Raw genomic sequence first — 19,840 nt, 5'->3', positions numbered from 1 at the left:
CCTCACCTATCCCTCTTGATTTAAAAGAAGAGTTCATAGTTCTGTAGAAGCTTATTGAACTCTGCTCAGAAACTCTCAGGTAGTGGATTTGAACCAATGGGTAAGTTAAAAAATTCTCAATGCCCATGTTGCAGTCTAGACTAATTAAAAACCTCCTGGAGTGGACACAGACATCAGTACATTTTTAAAAGTGCTCCAGATTATTCCAGTGTTTTTCCAGGGTTAAAGCATACTGTCATCTTTTATGAAGCAATAGTTCATAAAAACAATGTGAAGAACAATGTGAATAAACTACTGCTTATTTTCAATCCTATGTTCATAGATTCTTTGTTTGAAGGGTAGGATGAAGTGTGTGTGTGTTAGTTACTCAGTAATGTCTGACTCTGTGCAGCCCCACGAACTATAGCTCACCAGGCTCCTCTATCCATGGGATTCTCTGGTAAGAATACTGGAGTGGGTTGCCATTCCCTTCTCCGGGGGATCTTCCCAACCCAGGGATCAAACCTGGCACTCCTGTATTGCAGATTCTCTACCACTTGAGCCACTAGGGAAGCCCAGGTTGAAGTATAGGATTCTGAATTTTTAAAAAATGATCTCTAAGGATTTTCAATGCAGGAAGTACATGGTCCACATTTTTAGAAACACTGCAATATGGGGATGATACCTACTCTGCATACTCTGTTACCATTCTCTCACTTGTGATTTTAGATTCTATTCACTTTTTAATACAAATAAACTTGTTTATTTCTACCTAAAAAAAAAATCCCTTTCTCCATAGGTATATCTCCTTTACATATTGCTCTTTCTCCCTCTCAATAAAAAAATAACAACAACTTTAAAACACAAGCATCAATCATAAATTTTTTCTTTTACACTTCATGCATTTTGCACAGTGGATCAGCTTCATGGATATGAAGCTTGTACAGTCACAAATGGTCCCGAGCTTGATAGGGAAACTGCGTAGACTGAGATGTAAGAGAAAAAAGAAGGCAGGGTAAAGGGAGATATAAAAGCATTTCAAAGACTAAATGATCAATGGTATTAAATGCTACATGAGTCAAAAAAGAGATAAGACTTCAAAATGCCCATAGAATTAAAAAATCAAGCAGTATTTTTTAGGATTTTTAAAGTCTTTATTGAAAGTATTACAATATGGTTTCTGTTTTATGTTTGGTTTTTTGGCCACAAGGCATTTGGGAACTTAACTCCCCAACCAGGGATTGAACTCACACCCCTGCCATTGAAAGGTGAAGTCTTAACAACCAGATGGCCAGCAAATTCTCTCAAAGAGATTTTTTACAATGGTGAGACAATGAGGAAAGGAGAATTGGCTATATAATTTTCAGGGTCTACTTCAAAATAAAAATGCAAGGTCCCTTGTCTAGAAAGTATTAAAAATTTTCAGGGACCAGGGCAGTAAGCCAAGGGCAAGACCTTGGAAGTAAGGATCTAAAGCTCACTATATTTCAATACAAAAGTGTTAATCACTCACTTGTGTCCAACTCTTTGCAGCCCCATAGACTGTAGCCCACCAGACTCCTCTGTCCATGGGGTTCTCCAGGCAGGAAAACTGGAGTGGGTTGCCATTCCCTTCTCCAAAATCAATACAAGGAAGCCCAAAGAAATCCCTGGGTTTAAACACTGGATAGTCATACTTGTCTTTTTAAACACATGGAGTGGTGTCTGTTTTCCTACAGTGTTTGGTTCAGCCACAACCTCTAGAAGTATATACATAGTTTATGTTATAAGGAAACAGTTTAGAAGTAAATCCAAGCTTAATTATTAGGAAATCAAATAATATGAAAGTTGCAGTATCTGAGCATCATAATTAAAACTCTTCAGAGAAGGATATGAGAGGCTTAAATTAGAACAAAAGTGGCATGCCTATTGTTGATTTTCATTCCTCAAATAAAGCTTTTTATCACTTAGATATTATAAGTCACTGCTAAATTAGAAATATCTATGCATCAACCTGTAATAAACATTTCCATCAGGAAAGTTATTTGGATATTTCAGCAATGTATTTTTATGGTCATTTGATCTGATCAGTTAGGTTTTCACAAAGAGATGTCATGAAAAAAGAATCGTTTAAAAATGAGGCTTTCAACCAAGATGATTTTCCCACATATATAAATATGAATGATGGAAACATTCATTGTATAGGGAAATGAATGAAATTTCCATAGTGATAAACTTGAGATCTGGATCTGTAGAAATGGCCACAAAATTGAAGATGGGAAGATTGACAAGTCTAATAAACAATGGCAAAGTAACATAAAAGAGCATTAGCAGTAAGATATCCCCACAAGCTGACTCAGGCTGCTTCAGGATGATTGACATTTCCAACAGCTTCCTGCTATTCATTGTGCTCCTAGCAAGGAGTGAGTAGAATCCCCAGAAAATGTAGTCATTCTCTCCTCAAATTTTCCCATGAATATCCATATTTACTTTAGGAAAAATAAAACCAGAAAATAAGAATATATTGTAAGCTCCAAATTCTACAATCCAAGATACATGCTGATGTAGATCTATGTAAATATATATCTGTATAATTGATATCTCTTTATAATATAGTCTATTTCAAAATTGCTGTTTTCAAGTGAGAATATATTGAACTGTGAAAATATATTTCCCATATCAATACATATAGTCTATATATCTTTATAAACATGCATACAATTAATATATAGCATTTCTTATACAGAAGTCAAATACTTTTGACATTTATTTAATATCTTGCCATTTTAAACAATGTTGCAGTGAAGATCCTTGCACATATATTTTTGGTTATATTTCCGATTACTTTTCTTAGACTTCATTCCTAGAAAGTAAAACACTATATCATTTTAAATCAACATCTAAATATGTTTACCTAACATACCATTTGGAGAAACTAATGGGACTATGATTTGATACAGAAAAACGCAATTTTCAAATAAACACAAATTTCTGTAACATTCAAAGGATGATTGTTTCTCCAGAAAGCCCATTTATAGACATTTATCCAGGGAGTTATTTAGCCCATGTTAAGAATATTTATGGGATTCGTATGTGGCTCAATAGTAAATAATCTTCCTGCCAGTGCAGGAGATGCAAGAGAGGTGGGGGCTCCATCCCTGGGTTGGAAAGATTTCACTTAAGAAAGAAATGGCAACCCACTCCAGTATTATTACCTGGGAAATCCCACGGACAGAGGAGCCTTGTGGGCTTCAGTCCATGGGATTGCAAAGAGTTGGACACGACTGAAGCAATAGAGCACCCATGCACACAAGAACACTTATGCTATATTATAATCCCATTATTATGAAAGTCCTACATTTGCACAAATATTGGGAAAGATCTTAAAAAGAGTTACTGATAATTTTGTTGGTGAGGTGGTGATAGAGGGAAATGTACTGTTTTATAGTTTTGTTTGAACATCTTATAAAAAAAAACATGCTCTACTTTTACAATCTGTAAAGAAAATAATATTTTTGAGTATTAATCTTACTATTGAACACACAACAGACCTTCTTTCATCCTTCAAATTCTACTCAACAGTCATGTCCCTAATCCATTCACAGTCAAACTTCACAGAATTTTTTTTAGCGCTAAGTGTGTTTACTTAGTTAAAAGCTGCTTGTTTTTCAGTTGACTGCACCAGGCTTTTCTTCCTGCATTCAGAAAACACTCTTAACACATAAACTATGACCTCCAATTTCTTAAATTCAAGGCACTGATTTTCTAGCTACCAGTAATGATGGAGTAATTAATCATGGACTAACACTTCTGCCAAATACAGTTCTAAACAAAAATTGAAAAATGTCTATTGAAAACATTTGTAAATCAAAATAAATAAAGATCAAGCCTTAGCATTGAAACATGTATAATATCATATAAGAAACAAATCGCCAGTCCAGGTTTGATGCAGGATACAGGATGCTTGGGGCTGGTGCACTGGGATGACCCAGAGGAATGATATGGGGAGGGAGGTGGGAGGGGGGTTCAGGATTGGGAACACATGTACACCCGTGGCAGATTCATGTTGATGTATGGCAAAGCCTATACAATATTGTAAAGTAATTAGCCTGTAATTAAAATAAATAAATTTAAATTAAAAAAAGAAGTAAATATTAAGTCCAGAAATAAGGTTTAGAAAAAACAAAAACTTAAAAGTAAGCATCTAAGTAAGTTCAAGGTGATACTCCAGTAGTTTATCTATTTGCTAGGACAAAACACAAAGCTCTTCAGAGAAAGATAACAAAATCCAGGATCTCTACAGTGTATCATTCACCATGTCCACTAAACAATTAAAAACCTACTAGACATGCAAAGAAACAAAACATATGAGGTAGAGTCAAGAGAAAACTCAGTCAGTAGACACTGGAATTTGAAATTAGCAGAACAACATGGAGAGAGAGCTACAGTAAATATGTTAGAGAGTCTGCAGGAAGTAATTAACATATTGAAAGTGAAAGTGGTTCAGTCATGTCAGATTCTTTGTGACCCAATAGACTATGGAGTCTATGGACTTCTCCAGGCCGGAACACTGGACTGGGTAGCCCTTCCCTTCTCCAGGGGATCTTCCCAACCCAAGGATTGAACCCAGGTCTCCTGCATTGCAGTCGGATTCTTTACCAGCTGAGCCACAAGGGAAGCCCAAGAATACTGGAGTGGGTAGCCTATCCCTTATCCAGGGGATCTTCCCGACCCAGGAATTGAACCAGGGTCTCCTGCATTGCAGGCAGATTCTTTACCAACTGAGCTATCAGAAACATATTGAGTGAAGGATAATTTCAAGGGAGATACAAGCACTAAAAAAGAAACAAATGGACATCCTAAAACAAAACATTAACCAATAATTGAAAAGAAAATATATATTGCATGGCATAAACAGAAGAGAGGAAAAGACTGGTTAACTCAAAGAGAAATCAGTAAAAATCATTAAAACTGATATAATTGTTATGTCAAAAACTTTTCCAAATTTACTTACAAAATAGTCCCTATGTCTATGAAGCTCAACAAACTCCAAAAGAATAAACACAAAGAAAAATACTCTTAGGCATATCATATATCTATCAAAACTATGTATCAAGCGAATAATGATATTTCAGAAAAATTAAAGCTGGTAGTATTTTTTCAAAACTAGAGCTTCATTATACAAAAATTAATATATAATCATTGCCGGGAGCCGGTGAGGCATTCCGCTCGTGACAAAGGTCATGAGGAAGGAGGCTCGGCATACACAAAGGCAGGATCGAGCCTCAGGAGTCCCCCTGGATATTCTCGAGCATCTACCCCCCCAAAAAAAAAACCAGAGTCTGCCTACTTTATTGCTTTGTGCTCTCACCTCTGACTTTACTGGGGGCTGTCCCCCACCACCATCTCACTTTCTGTCAAAGAGTTAACTTACAGCTCCAATTAATAAAGTTCCTGGGCAATTAGGAGTGTTTAAATCCAAACCCCTCAGATAGCTCTCTAACTCACCTGACAAGTTTACCCGGACTCCTACAGCTATGCATACGATTGTTTACAGTCTCCCAACCTCCAGAGGCACGGGAAGCTTAAGATATTCAAATAGTTTAGAGCCTCTCAGAGAGTTAGAAACTGTCAGAATAAACTAGTAAAGGATTTCATTGATGAGCCAATGCTTGTTGCCAAGTTTTCACATCCCCTGAATTGTATCCTTGAATGTGTATTAATTAATATAGATGGTATGTAGAAAAAATAAGTAGTGGCCTTAGTGTTAGCAACTTTAGACCCTTAAGGTAATAAATTCTTTCCTTTGTTGTAAACCCATTGCACCTCTGCCCTATAGGAATGCAATTTTATCTAACACCTTCGGAAGATGGCGCCAAACCTTAAAATAATTACTCTTAGAGAAAATAAGTCTCTATTGATAAGTCTTTGTCAAGAGTCAGAAAACGTTAATAGGCCTTCTGGCCAGAAGATGTTGTAAATCACCTAAACCATTTGTATACAATAAATTTGCAGGAAAGAAACCCTGGTTTTTGATAAGGATCAAAGACTGCTGACTTTGCATCCCCTATTATCCTCTATGTGTAACTTAGGGTATATAAGCCCCTGTTGAAAATAAAGCTACGGGCCTTGCTCACCAAAGCTTGGTCTTCCCATGTCATTTTTCTCCTTAACTTCCAGCTGAGTCTCCATCTGGAGCACGAAAATCCTCTGCGACCATTTGCCTGGGCTTCTAAGACCCACTCGAGAAGGTGTCTAAGGTGGAGCACCTTCCGCTATTCAAGAGGGTGCCTGCGGCCTCCGTGGTCAGAGCTAACCTGGTGTCACGGGTTATATTGATTTTCCGCGTAAACCAAGCTACTCAGCTTCTTTTCTCCACTGAATTTTCCTACTGAGCTATCCTCATTCTATTACTCTTTATATCTCTAATTAACATTTGAATAGGTTGCCGAAGCCGTCTCTCCTTCGAATACCCTGAATCAGCCGGGGCTGGACCCCGGCAATCATAGCCATAGATACAGATTTTAGTCCCTATGAAGGTTATGATACCAGGTAGAAGTTGGGCTATAAGAAAGAATGAAGAACACTGGAAATGGTAAACTTGAATAATTACAAAATACTCATTTTATAAATTCATTGAAATCAATTTACTACTTAGAACAAAAAATAATAGCAATGCATCATGGAGTTAATATTATAAACAAAAATAAAATATGATAACTATAGTACAAAGGATAGAAGTGATATAAATGGAATTAACTTGATGTAAGGCTTGTTAGACTGTGAAGAAGGCTGAGCACTGAAGAATTGATGCTTTTGAACTGTGGTGCTGGAGAAGACTCTTGAGAGTCCCTTGGACTGCAAGGAGATCCAACCAGTCCATTCTGAAGGAGATCAGCCCTGGTATTTCTTTGGAAGGAATGATGCTAAAGCTGAAACTCCAGTACTTTGGCCACCTCATGCGAAGAATTGACTCATTGGAAAAGACTCTGATGCTGGGAGGGATTGGAGGCAGGAGGAGAAGGGGACGACAGAGGATGAGATGGCTGGATGGCATCACTGACTCGATGGACATGAGTTTGGGTGAACTCTGGGAGTTGGTGATGGACAGGGAGGCCTGGCGTGCTGCAATTCATGGGGTTGCAGAGTCGGACATGACTGAGTGACTGAACTGAACTGAAGGCTTGCTTTAAAGTGTTATATTCTTAATTTAAGGTGGATTTTAATAAAGATGAAAATGACAATTCTTAGAACAAAAGAATAAAATATAATTCAAAAAATTATATATAATTATATATAAAATGCAGAGAAGGCAATGGCACCCTTCTCCAGCACTCCTGCCTGGAAAACCTCATGGACAGAGGAGCCTGGTAGGCTGCAATCCATGGGGTTGCTAAGAGTCGGACAGGACTGATCGACTTCACTTTCACTTTTTACTTTCATGCATTGGAGAAGGAAATGGCAACCCACTCCAGTGTTCTTGCCTGGAGAATCCCAGGGATGGGGAAGCCTGGTAGGCTGCAGTCTCTGGGGTCACACAGAGTCGGACACAACTGAAGCAACTTAGCAGCAGCAGCAGCATATATAAAATGAATAAAATATACAATGAGTATTTAAACATATATATAAGTAAAATATATGAAAGTTAATTGCCAATAGAGAAGATAGAATGAAATATTTGGAATCTTTAAGAAATTAAAGATTTAATATTAATAACTGGTGACAGAAGTTTTGTAAGAGAGTAGAGAGACTGGAGGAAGAAGATGCCATTTTATATAGGGGATAAATGAGCGGGGAGGATTAAAGACGGAATACAAATATCCTGAAGTACATTTTAATATATCTTTTATCCTTGCACTAATATTGTTGAAAGACCCCTATAGATATGCTCTTTGAATCAGTATCAGTTGCCATTGGATCAAATCAGGTCTCATTTTAAGCTCCACCTTATTTAGAAAAGACAATTTCATAGACTTTTTTCAAAGAAGCCATACCTTGGTTAATGCCAATGTCTGTTATTTTGATTGAAAAGATTTTATATACTTTGCACAAAACTGAGAAGTATCCATTCAACATAAAATTCTTTGCAGCTGGAGAAATTCTGTTTTGTGTAACCAACTCTCCTCTCTCGAGGAGTTCTCCATACTTAGGTCTGTATCCTGTGGGTATCTAAGCTTTAATTGATGATTTATATGCACTTCACTTGAATTTTCACATACTTGTCCCTGCTGCTGCTGCTGCTAAGTCGCTTCAGTCGTGTCCAACTCTGTGCGACCCCAGAGATGGCAGCCCACACGGCTCCCCCATCCCTGAAATTCTCCAGGCAAAAACACTGGAGTGGGTTGCCATTTCCTTCTCCAATGCATTAAAGTGAAAAGTGAAAGTGAAGTCGCTCAGTCCTGTCCGACTCCTAGCGACCCCATGGACTGCAGCCTACCAGGCTCCTCTGTCCTTGGGATTTTCCAGGCAAGAGTACTGGAGGGGGGTGCCATTGCCTTCTCCATACTTATCCCTACTCACACTAAAAAACATTTAAGTTAATCATTGCAAAGTCCCTGGTCTCAAATGTTTTATCATACCTTTTAATTTTTCAGAAGACTGAAATAACAAAAGCCCCTTTGATATTCCTGTATCTAGTTTGATAGGTGGATAAAAGGTTTTACAGAGTGACTTTTTTTTAGCAATGAAATTGCTTCTATCATCTAAGTACCTATTAGATATCTGGCAGCATGGATTCAATTGATGGTTTCTGTGATATCTGTAAACCTATAATGGCACCCCACTCCAGTACTCTTGCCTGGGAAATCCCGTGGACTGAGGAGCCTGGTAGGCTACAGTCCATGGGGTCGAGAAGAATTGGACTCGACTGAGCGACTTCACTTTCACTTTTCACTTTCATGCACTGGAGAAGAAAATGGCAACCCACTCCAGTATTGTTGCCTGGAGAATCCCAGGGACGGGAGCCTGGTGGGCTGCCGTCTATGGGTTCGCACAGAGTTGGGCACGACTAACGTGACTTAGCAACATAGAAAACTCAGAAGACATCTCCTGGTGCTTCCCCCACCCCTACAGATGAGAAAACAGTGGGTGGAGAACCATAAAGTTATTTCTCTTTTAAACTGTCATTTACTTCCAAATAATCACATGTCATGATCTTAACAGGTATAGGGTAACTTGGATAACGTGCCTTATCTGGTTTCCCTCCAAATCAGAAAGGTAATCATAAATTGACTCAAAAGTGTTAGTTGTTCAATCATGTCCAACTCTCTGAGGTCCTTTGGACTGTAGCCTGCCAGTCACCCCGGCCATGAAATTCTCCAGGCAAGAATACTGGATTAGGAAGCCATTCCCTTCTCCAGAGGATCTTCCCAACCCAGGGATTGAACCAGGATATCTCCCACATTGCAGGCAGATTCTTTTCTATCTGGGCCACCAGGGACGCTCAATAAAATTTATATCAGAATAAAAACAATCTCATATGCATTTCCTGTTTGTATTTTTCATCATTTCTTTTTAGTTCAAATTGGTGCTATTTTTTAAAATAGTCAAATATGTGTTACAACCAAAGCAACAACTTTCAAATTTGTTAGCATAAAGAATGGTTATACACTCCAAAGTTTATTTTCTTATATATTGTAAATATAAGTAAGTAACTCGGACTTCTTGAATCAAAACAATTAGTACATCATAAAATATTTAGCACTTTAGCTTTTAGACAAATGATCTAATAACAAAAGTTGGTTAATTTCTTTTCTTTTCTCTCCAGTGTTAACCTTCAGTGGGAGCTTTGCATGTGTTTTATCTTAAATTTATGCAAAAATAGATGAGCATTTCCTAGCAATCATTTGTTTTGCATATTTGCTGTCAGCCATTTTCTAAACCACCTGCTGTATTTGCCTTATGTTGAAAGTACGCTGTTGACAGTTACTAATAATGCAGATTAAATTTGCTTATGATGACAGGCAAAACACTAAGTAAAAACAAAACAATATAATCCTGCATTTGTTTTCTCTGTGTAAGTGGTGGCTTAAATACATTTGATTTGCAAGAGCACTAATTTATTACCATTTGGCAAGTCTTATTGAACTGAGATGTAGACAGTATGTGAAAGAGAATATAATTACACAGTCTTTCAAGTATGGGTCTGTTTTATAAAATTAAAAGTATGTATGTAGTCTAAAACAAACCACTTTAGGTTCTTGTTATATTTTCAGAAGTCATTAGAATTTGCCACTAAGATATATTGTCATTAATAAATGACAACCTCTAAGCTGAAGACAAGCATCTTTTCTGAAGGCAAAAATTGTCAAGGCAGTCATGGATTTTCCATTTTGCATGTCCTTCTACTTTATTCTTCTTGGTGTGCATCTAAAAGATAGGCAGCACAAAACAAGAACTTTTAAAGCTTAAAAGATGGTGATTAAGACCTGACTCACAGGACATTTGTTATACTTTACAGGCCTGTGTTTGGAGAGTAGGAAAAATGATGAATGTGATAGATAATTGTCCCTGAGACCCATGTATTCTGACCTGAAGAATTAGCCCTGCTTTGACAGACCTTCACTGTGAATTGTGGCTATCTCTGATGTTTCCATTTATTTAACAAGAAAAATATATGGACACTCATGATCCCATAGTCCTTGCCGCATGATTGCTGCTTGGATGCTTTTAACTCAGAGATTAATTCTTTGCATTTATTGAGGCAAAAGCAATATAAGCAAATTAGATTCAATTTATCCTTGTAAATAATGTAGAAATTATAAATTATTATGCAGAATGTTATCTATATATCAAAAATAAGCTTTTTGTATTTAACACAATGAATTAATTTTTGACCATCTATGTTATCCTGATATATTGTCTCACACACTTTTGTTTTAAGGCCATCAATAAACAGATTCATATGAAATATCTGGTTTGGCCAATGCAGCATTTAATCAGTCCTACCAGGAGTGAAAGTGAAAGCCTTTCCTTCTTATACCTTACCTGTCCTAACCTGCCTCTTTCCAACCTATTCAATTAGGTTAGACACCTCTCTTGTGTCCTCAGAAGTATATTTTATACAATTCTTTCTTAAGTTTTCACAAATCATATTAAACATATTTGTTTGTATGTTAGTATTCCCCACTAGATGTTCAACCATGTTAGGGAGGATAATAGAGTTTTATTTTTTCTTCAGTTATCACTCTTGGCCCCATTTGGGGGAACATTGTCCTACACAATTATTCAAAATATAAGCAAAATATCATTAGTGCTACAACTAGCAACCAAAACGCTGAGGTTACCCAGATGGTATGTCACATTACATATTGATAATGACACAATTACATGGCAATGCTTAACCAATAATTTAGTAAGTTGAAGCAAACTGCAGAAATGAGTAAACATTGCTGAAAGATCTGATGTAGTTACTAGTTTCTAAAGATCAGTCTGCTTAAAAAGTCCTTTGTAGTGAGATTGTTTTAATTTTAATTTTTGATTTTGAAGTAATTTCAAATTTACTGTAAAGTTGTGAGCACAGTAAAGCATACTGCCTCTTATCCATCATATAGATTCACTAAAATTATTAGCATTTTGGCACATTTTCTTTTCTTTATCTATATTATTATCATTTATGAACTATTGTTGCTGAATTATCTGAGAGTAACTGCAATACTTTGGCCACCTGATGCAAAGAACTGACTCATTGGGAAAGACCCTGATGCTGGGAAAGATTGAAGGCAGGAGGAGAAAGGGATGACAGAGGATGAGATGGTTGGTTGGCATCACCGACTCAATGGACATGAGTTTGAGTAAGCTCTGGGAGTTGGTGATGGACAGGGAAGCCTGGTATGCTGCAGTCCATGGGGTCGCAAAGAGTTGGACATGACTGAGTGACTGAACTAAACTGAATCGAACTGGAATAAGTATCTCTTAAGAATAAATACATTCACTTCTATACCATCAGTATGATTATCAAATGCATCTAATTTAAAATGTGTACATATTATTACCTAATGTATAGTTTGTATTATATTTTCCTGATTGTCCAATAATTCCCTCCATGTATTTTCTTTTCCCAAATCAGAATCCAAACCAAGACTACCCTCTGCATTGAGCTGTCATTTCTTACGCCTCCTGTAATCTGGAACTGTCTTTCATGACATTTCTGTCTTTGAAGATACAGACTTGTTCTTTTTGTAGACAGGGCTTGTCTGATGTTTGTTTGTGATTACGTTCAGGTTATGCTTTTTTGGCAAGAACACAGCGTAAGTGGTGTTATCTTCTCAGAGTATCACATTAAGAGGCACGTCATGCCAGTTTGTACTCAATATTTGGTACAATATTGATGTTAACTTCACACTTGTGAAGTTGGTGCCTGCCAAGTATCTCATCATAAAGTTACCACTTTCTGTTTGAAATCTGGGAGAAAAAGAACTTAAAATTTACGAAATGTTTTATTCTTCACCAAATTTTCACCCAATATTTTTAGCATTTATTGATGATTCTTAGCTATATTAATTATAATTATGATATTGATGGTTACTGATGATACAAAGATGATTTTATCACTGTTTAATTCTTTCTCCAGTTAGTAATTTATGTCACTATAAGAGAGAACTCTTCCAATTTTCTTATTAATTAGCTAATTCATCTGTTTATGTGGGCTTCACTTGTGGCTCAGTTGGTAAAGAATCTGCCTGCAATGAGGGAGACCTGGGTTCGATCCCTGGATTGGGAAGAACCCCTGGAGAAGGGAAAAGCTACCCACTCCAGTATTCTGGCCTATATAGTCCATGGGGTCACAAAGAGTTGGACACAACTGAGTGTCTTTCACTTTCACTTCTATTTATGCACTTATTTATAAATTTGAGCTTCATGGATTCTTATTTTTTTCCCTTGGGTTTTCATTACTGTCTCTCTCTCTCTCTATATATATATATATATACATTTTATATATATATAAATTATATATATATATATAAAATTTTGGTGCTTAAATTGTCAGATTTGACTAACGGAAGTTCCTTCAAGTAAGCTTTACAGCCTTTTGTCATGCTCATTAATTTTTCTTAACTCCTTATTTTCTGACAGCCCTAGTAATGCCACACTTACTTTTTACACTCCTTACCCTAACCTTAGTCTTTATGAGAAAATTCTTAGGTAGGACTGTGTAATTTTGTTATGTGTTTCCAGATTCTACTCCATAGCTTTGGAACCACTTTGTATTCCTACCAGTCATGTGTAACACAGTCTATTTAGGCACATATCCTGTATTTCTTATTTGGCAAGTGAGTGATAGTATAGCAGTATAATTTTTCATTTATGAGTGCTTTGTGAAGTCATCTGTAATTGTTGTGTTTTTCTTTTTTTATAATTAGTATATAATTGCTTTACAATGTTATGTTCGTTTCTGCAGTATGATGAAGAGAGTCAGTATCTACATATACTGACTCTCTTCGTATACATATATACATACATACATATATATATATATAACCCCTCCCTCTTAGAACTCTGTCCCACTCCCCACCCCTATCCCACCCATCTAGGTCATTACAGAGCACCCAAGCTGAGCTTCCTATGCTTTATAGCAGGTTCCCACTAGCTATCTATTTTACACATGGTAGTGTATATATGTGGAGAAGGCAATGGCACCCCACTTCAGTACTCTTGCCTGGAAAATCCCATGGATGGAGGAGCCTGGTAGGCTGCAGTTCATGGGGTCGTTAAGAGTCGGACACGACTGAGCGACTTCACTTTCACTTTCACTTTTTACTTTCTTGCACTGGAGAAGGAAACGGCAGCCCACTCCAGTGTTCTTGCCTGGAGAATCCCAGGGACGGGGGAGCCTGGTGGGCTGCCATCTACAGGGTCGCACAGAGTCGGACACGACTGAAGTGACTTAGCAGCAGTATGACACAGCAATCCCACTACTGGAATATCCCCTGAGAAAATCGTAATTCAAAAAGGTACATGTACCCCAGGGTTCATTGCAGCCCTATGAACTATAGTCCACCAGGGTCCTCTGTCTTTGGAATTTTCCAGGCAAGAATACTGGAGTGGGTTGGCATTTTCTCCTCAGGGGATCTTCCCAACATAGGGGTTGAACATGCATCTCCTGTACTGGGAGGAGGGTTCTTTACCACTAAGCCACTTCGGAAGCCCCTCCCTTAAAATGTTTACTGTCATACTCCAAGTTCCTTTTACAGTCGATTTTTCAATAGATGTGCAAAAATAGATATTGTTTGGAAGAGGAGTATTTCAGTACTTTATCACATCAATGAAAATTCTTCCCAAGAGCAACTTTTCTCCCCCCCAAATATTTAGCCAACATATTTATTGGGTGGGCTTCCCTGGTGGCTCGGATGGGTAAAGAATCTGCCTTCAATGTAGGAGACCTGGGTTCGATTCCTGGGTCAGGAAGATCCCCTGGAGAAGGGAATGGCAACCCACTCCAGTATTCTTGCCTGGAGAATCACATGGACAGAGGTACCTGGTAGACTGCAGTTCATCGAATAGCAATAGTTGGACACCACTTAGCAACTAATGCATCATAACATTTTACTATTTAGAGTGTAGAACCATCTCTTTCTTCACTTTGAGCTCAGAAGTCAAACAAAAACTGAATGAAACAACAAACAGCTATTGCTCCTACTTTTTCTGTATGAATACTTTTTCTGTATGACTTCAGATTTTTTTCAGGAAAACAGAACATTTCATAGTAGTGAAAAGAAATATATAACAGTAGCTACTTTATAAAAGTTTTATTCAATTGCCAATGTTTGTTTTCTCTTCAGAGTTCATCTGAAATGTTTAGTTTGTTTGATATCTGTTACTGATAGATATATTTTGGCATATGACAGAGATTCACAGAAGTAAGACACAACCGCTGATATAAATATAACCAGTTAGGGGAGACAGAACTGTTAACAAATAAATTACAGCAGAGTATGAGATGCAGAAGCAGAATTGAATGAGTTACTTCCATTGTTTTGGCTTTCTTTTACCGAACTGTGCAGCCTAACAGTTTTCAAAACTTAACATGTAGCAGAACCACCTGGAGAGTTCACTCTAACAGAAGCTGCTAGGACACCTTCAGAGCTTTTGAACCTGTAGGTCCAGGGTGAGGTCTGAGAATTTTCATGTTACCAGTTTCCAGGTGATTCTATTAGTGTTATTCTGGGACCATTCTTTGGGAAATTGTTTTTGAGTCTTTATTGCAACCATTTCCAATACATAACACAACACACATACTATATAATGTGGGGCTTCCCAGGTGGCACTAGTGGTAAAGAACCCACCTGCCAATGCGGGAGACATAAGAGACATGAGTTCAATCCCTGGGTGAGGAAGATCCCCCCTGGAGGAGGGCATGGCAACCCACTCCACTATTCTTGCCTGGAGAATCCCATGAGCAGAGGAGCCTGGTGGGCTACAGTCCACAGGGTCGCAAAAAGTCATACGTGACTGAAGTGACTTAGCACATACACACTATATAATGTAACCACATCCACCTGTGTAAAAAAAATAGCCTTAAAATGTCTTTACTTTTTCCTCCTCTATTTCTCTATTTTTCCTTTTTTGAAGAGCATTGACAGAGCGTTTAGGAAAACTACATTCTAACACCCAGTTAGAATGACATGTAGAAAGCTATTCCAATTTCCTAGCCTGCCTTCTTGTGATTTACACAAAAGCTTAGTGAACTCTATTCAAATTCATAGATAAAAACTCTAATCTGCTTTTAAATCAGGTAAGTTTTAATCAACTTCTACAGTAACACCAATATTAGTAAAACAGCTAATTTTCTTAGCTAAGTTTGATTTAAATAAAGGTGGAGACAAAAGTAAAACAGATAACATTATGCTACACATAGTTTTTTCACTTTCACATTTTCAATTTTTCAAATCATGAACTGTTCCATGAACAATAGGCTTAGACAGAACAGAGTTAATAGAGTCTAGGCCATGTTTTTTACAAGTAAATCTTTAATCTGCCTTGCATTTTTAATTGTGCATTAAAAACTTGTAGATGTGCTCAGATGCTTCTTGACTGCAAATAACAGAAATCCCATGTGACTAACTTAAAAAGAAATCCATCAGAAAATATTAGAGCTTTCAGTCTAAAAGGTGCAGACAAGACAGGAGCTCCCAGCCAGTGGGCTATAGAAAGAGATCATGCTGCTTGCTCCATTGTCTGGTCTGGTTGCTCCAGTCTGGAGTCTAGTCCTGGCTGCCAATCTTAACCTCTCCATAGGTGTGTTAGTAAACTCTGACTACCCATGATAGTTTAGTTTCAATCTTGAAGTATCCAGTCCCTAGTGTATGGATCCAGTTGGCCAAACCCTGTCATAGGTGAGCATGTAGGTACCAGAGAGTGGGAGAAGGACCATCTGACCCTTTTGGGCTATTGCAGAGGGAAGCAGTCTCCACTGCTCCTGTGTGTGATTCCTTTCAAACCAACAAGGGTTTAGATGCTTCACAGCCCCACTATAACAGGGGTAATTGTTGTTGTTCAGTAGCTAAGTAGTGTCTGTTTGTGACCCCATGGACTGTAGCCCTCCAGGCTCCTCTGTCCATGGGATTTCCCAGGCAATAATACTGGTGTGGGTTGCCATCTTCCTTGGAAGATCTCCTTTCCAAAAGATCTTCCCAACCCAGGGATCGAACCTGTGTCTCCTGCTTGGCAGGCAGATTCTTTACCACAAAACCCAATTATTCCTGCTGTTATCTTTTCATCCACATCCAATGACTCATATTCCCCTTCCTAACATGGCATTGCACAGCTTGTTAAATTGATGTTAAAAAAAAAACTTTACAAATGATGTCATCATTTGATTTCACACCTTCAGGGACAGGAATTCAAAGGAGATGTTATTACTTTTTGAAGAATTAGAAAACGCCTCAGAAAAGCTGTGTAACGTCTTCATAAACACATACAAAAGTTTGAAACAGAGAGAGGCAGCACGCTTTGGTTTCCTTTCTGGTAACCATACTGGTTTACATACTGGTAAAATGTTTGGTTAAAAAAATAATTGCATGTTTAATTCTTTCAGCAATGGCCCTGTATCCATGAGGCTGCATTGGACCTCAAGCTATAGAATACACAACTAGCATTGTCCTGCAATTGTAGACAGTTGTTATATCACAGAAATATGAGTCTCAAATTGGGGTTGCTCCAGGCTAGATAATATACCAGTTCTGTGATGTCAAACCCTTTCACTTCCATCACTCTTAGCTGTTCCTCATGGCAGCATTACCATGCATAATGCACACAAACAACCCCAGCTACAGACAGGAAGTCACAGACTTGCCTTTTAAGCCTCTTGAATCGGGAAATCCTCCCCAGAGATCCAGTGCACTCTTCCCCTGAACCCAATCTGACAACAGTATGGCAGTGGATGTCTAAGCCAATCAAATTTGTTTGAAGATACTGAAATATAGTTCCTCCTGGCAGAGACTGTCTTGTAAATGTGTTGAAGATAATCTTCTTTATCACTGTTGCCTTTGCATTGCACTTATTGCAAAATTTTTCAAGGCAGTAGACAACTACAGCATTCATTGGCTGCTGCTCTAAGTCGCTTCAGTCGTGTCTGACTCTGTGCGACCCCATAGATGGCAGCCCACCAGGCTCCACCGTCCCTGGGATTCTCCAGGCAAGAACACTGCAGTGGGTTGCCATTCATGGGCACATGCCATAAAATACCATTCAAATCAGCTGTACAGGATCTGTGTAGGAGCTTGACAAGGCATGAAAGTTCTCTAGTAATGAGTGAAGGTTTGACACCTTGTGTTATGTTAGACATGCTATCAGCACTTTCAAAATTTTTTTACTTTGTTTTGTTTTTAATAATGTGAGATTTAACACTTTATGTTATGTTAGACATGCTCTCAATACTTCGAGAAATTTTTGTTTTGTTCTAAATAGTGTGAGTGCTCCCTGTCTGATGTGTAAATTTATGATTGAGAATGCTGGCAGTTGTTTGATATTGGGAATGATTCATTATTGAAAAGAAACTCTCCTAATAATTTCAAACTCCTGGATTGGTTTAAGTGAAAAAGACATAAAAAAAACCAAGACAAATTGTTTATTAAAGACTGTCCATTTGCAACTGTACATGTGTGAGAGAATCAGTTTGAGAGGTCAGAGGTAGTGAGGGGAACAGAAATGGAAAGTGTTTATGTGTCTGTGTGTTTGTTTTGAATGTATAAGAAAATAAGTTTTTTTAAATAATATGCAGATATATAGACTTGTAAGTTTTGGTTATAAAGTAAGCCTTATGAAATCTAATGCTAGTCTACCTCATCAATATGAGAAGAGAAAAGTTAGAGAAAATTTTTATTTCAGTTACATCAGGGGAAAAAGCTGGAAGAAATGGAGTGGAGTTTTTCTAGAATTAAATTTTGCATCTTTTTCCTGTCACAGATACAGTTTTCTCCCAAGTTTTACTAATGAATAGCGAAATGTAAGATTTGGTAAATTTAATAATATAATCATTTAAGTATTTAAGACAAGCATTTTTTCAGAAATTATATTTATTTATTCAGGTGAGTTCAGTTGCTCAGTCATGTCCGACTACTGGCAACCCCATGGAATGCAGCATGCCAGGCCTCCCTTTCTATCACCAACTCCCGAAGCTTGCTCAAACTCAGGTGCACCGAGTCGGTGTTGCCATCCAACCATCTCATCCTCTGTCGTTCCCTTAGCCTCCTGCCCTCAATCTTTCCCAGCATCAGGGTCTTTTCCAATGAGTCAGTTCTTTGCATCAGGTGGCCAAAGTATTGAAGTTTCAGCTTCAGCATCAGTCCTTCCAATGAATATTCAAGACTGATTTCCTTTAGGATGGACTGGTTGGATCTCCTTGCAGTCCAAGGGATTCTCAAGAGTCTTCTTCAACACCACAGTTCAAAAGCATCAGTTCTTCAGTGCTCAGCTTTCTTTATAGTCCAACTCTCACATCCATACATGACCACTGGAAAAACCATAGCCTTGACTAAATGGACCTTTATTGGCAAAGTAATGTCTCTGCTTTTTAATATGCAGTCCAGGTTGATCATAGCTTTTCCTCCAAGGAGCAAGCATCTTTTAATTTCATGGCTGCAGTCACCATCTGCAGTGATTTTGGAACCCCCCAAAAATAAAGTCTGACACTGTTTCCACTGTTTCCCCATCTATTTCCCATGAAGTGATGGGACCGGATGCCATTATCTTCGTTCTCTGAATGTTGAGCTTTAAGCCAACTTTTTCACTCTCCTCTTTCACTTTCATCAAGAGGCTCTTTAGTTCTTCTTCACTTTCTGCCATAAGGGTGGTGTCATCTGCATATCTGAGATTATTGATATTTCTCCCGGAAATCTTGATTCCAGCTTGTGCTTCATCCATCCTGGCATTTTGCATGATGTACTCTGCATATGAGTTAAATAAGTTGGGTGACAATATACAGCCTTGATATACTCCTTTCCCAATTTGGAACCAGTCTGTTGTTCCATGTCCCATTCTAGCTGTTGCTTCTTGACCTGCATACAGTTTTCTCTGGAGGCAGGTCAGGTGGTCTGGTATTCCCATCTCTTTAAGAATTTTCCACAGTGTTTCGATCCACACAGTCAAAGGCTTTGGCGTAGTCAATAAAGTAGAAATAGATGTTTTTTCTGAAACTCTCTTCCTTTTTCCATGATCCAGCGGATGTTGGCAATTTGATCTCTGGTTCCTCTGCCTTTGTGGGGTCACAAAGAGTCGGACAGGACTGAGTGACTGAATTGAACTGAACTCCTCTGCCTTTTCTAAATCCAGCTTGAACATCTGGTAGTTCATGGTTCACATACTGTTGAAACCTGGCTTCGAGAATTTTGAGTATTACTTTATTTATTGCAGTTATATATATTATCGTATATTAAGCATGTTT

The sequence above is a fragment of the Bos mutus genome, chromosome 24 (genome assembly GCF_027580195.1).
Source record: "Bos mutus isolate GX-2022 chromosome 24, NWIPB_WYAK_1.1, whole genome shotgun sequence".
Lineage (NCBI taxonomy): Eukaryota > Metazoa > Chordata > Mammalia > Artiodactyla > Bovidae > Bos > Bos mutus.
The sequence above is the reverse complement of the archived record's forward strand: the minus strand, read 5'-3'. Positions refer to the sequence as shown.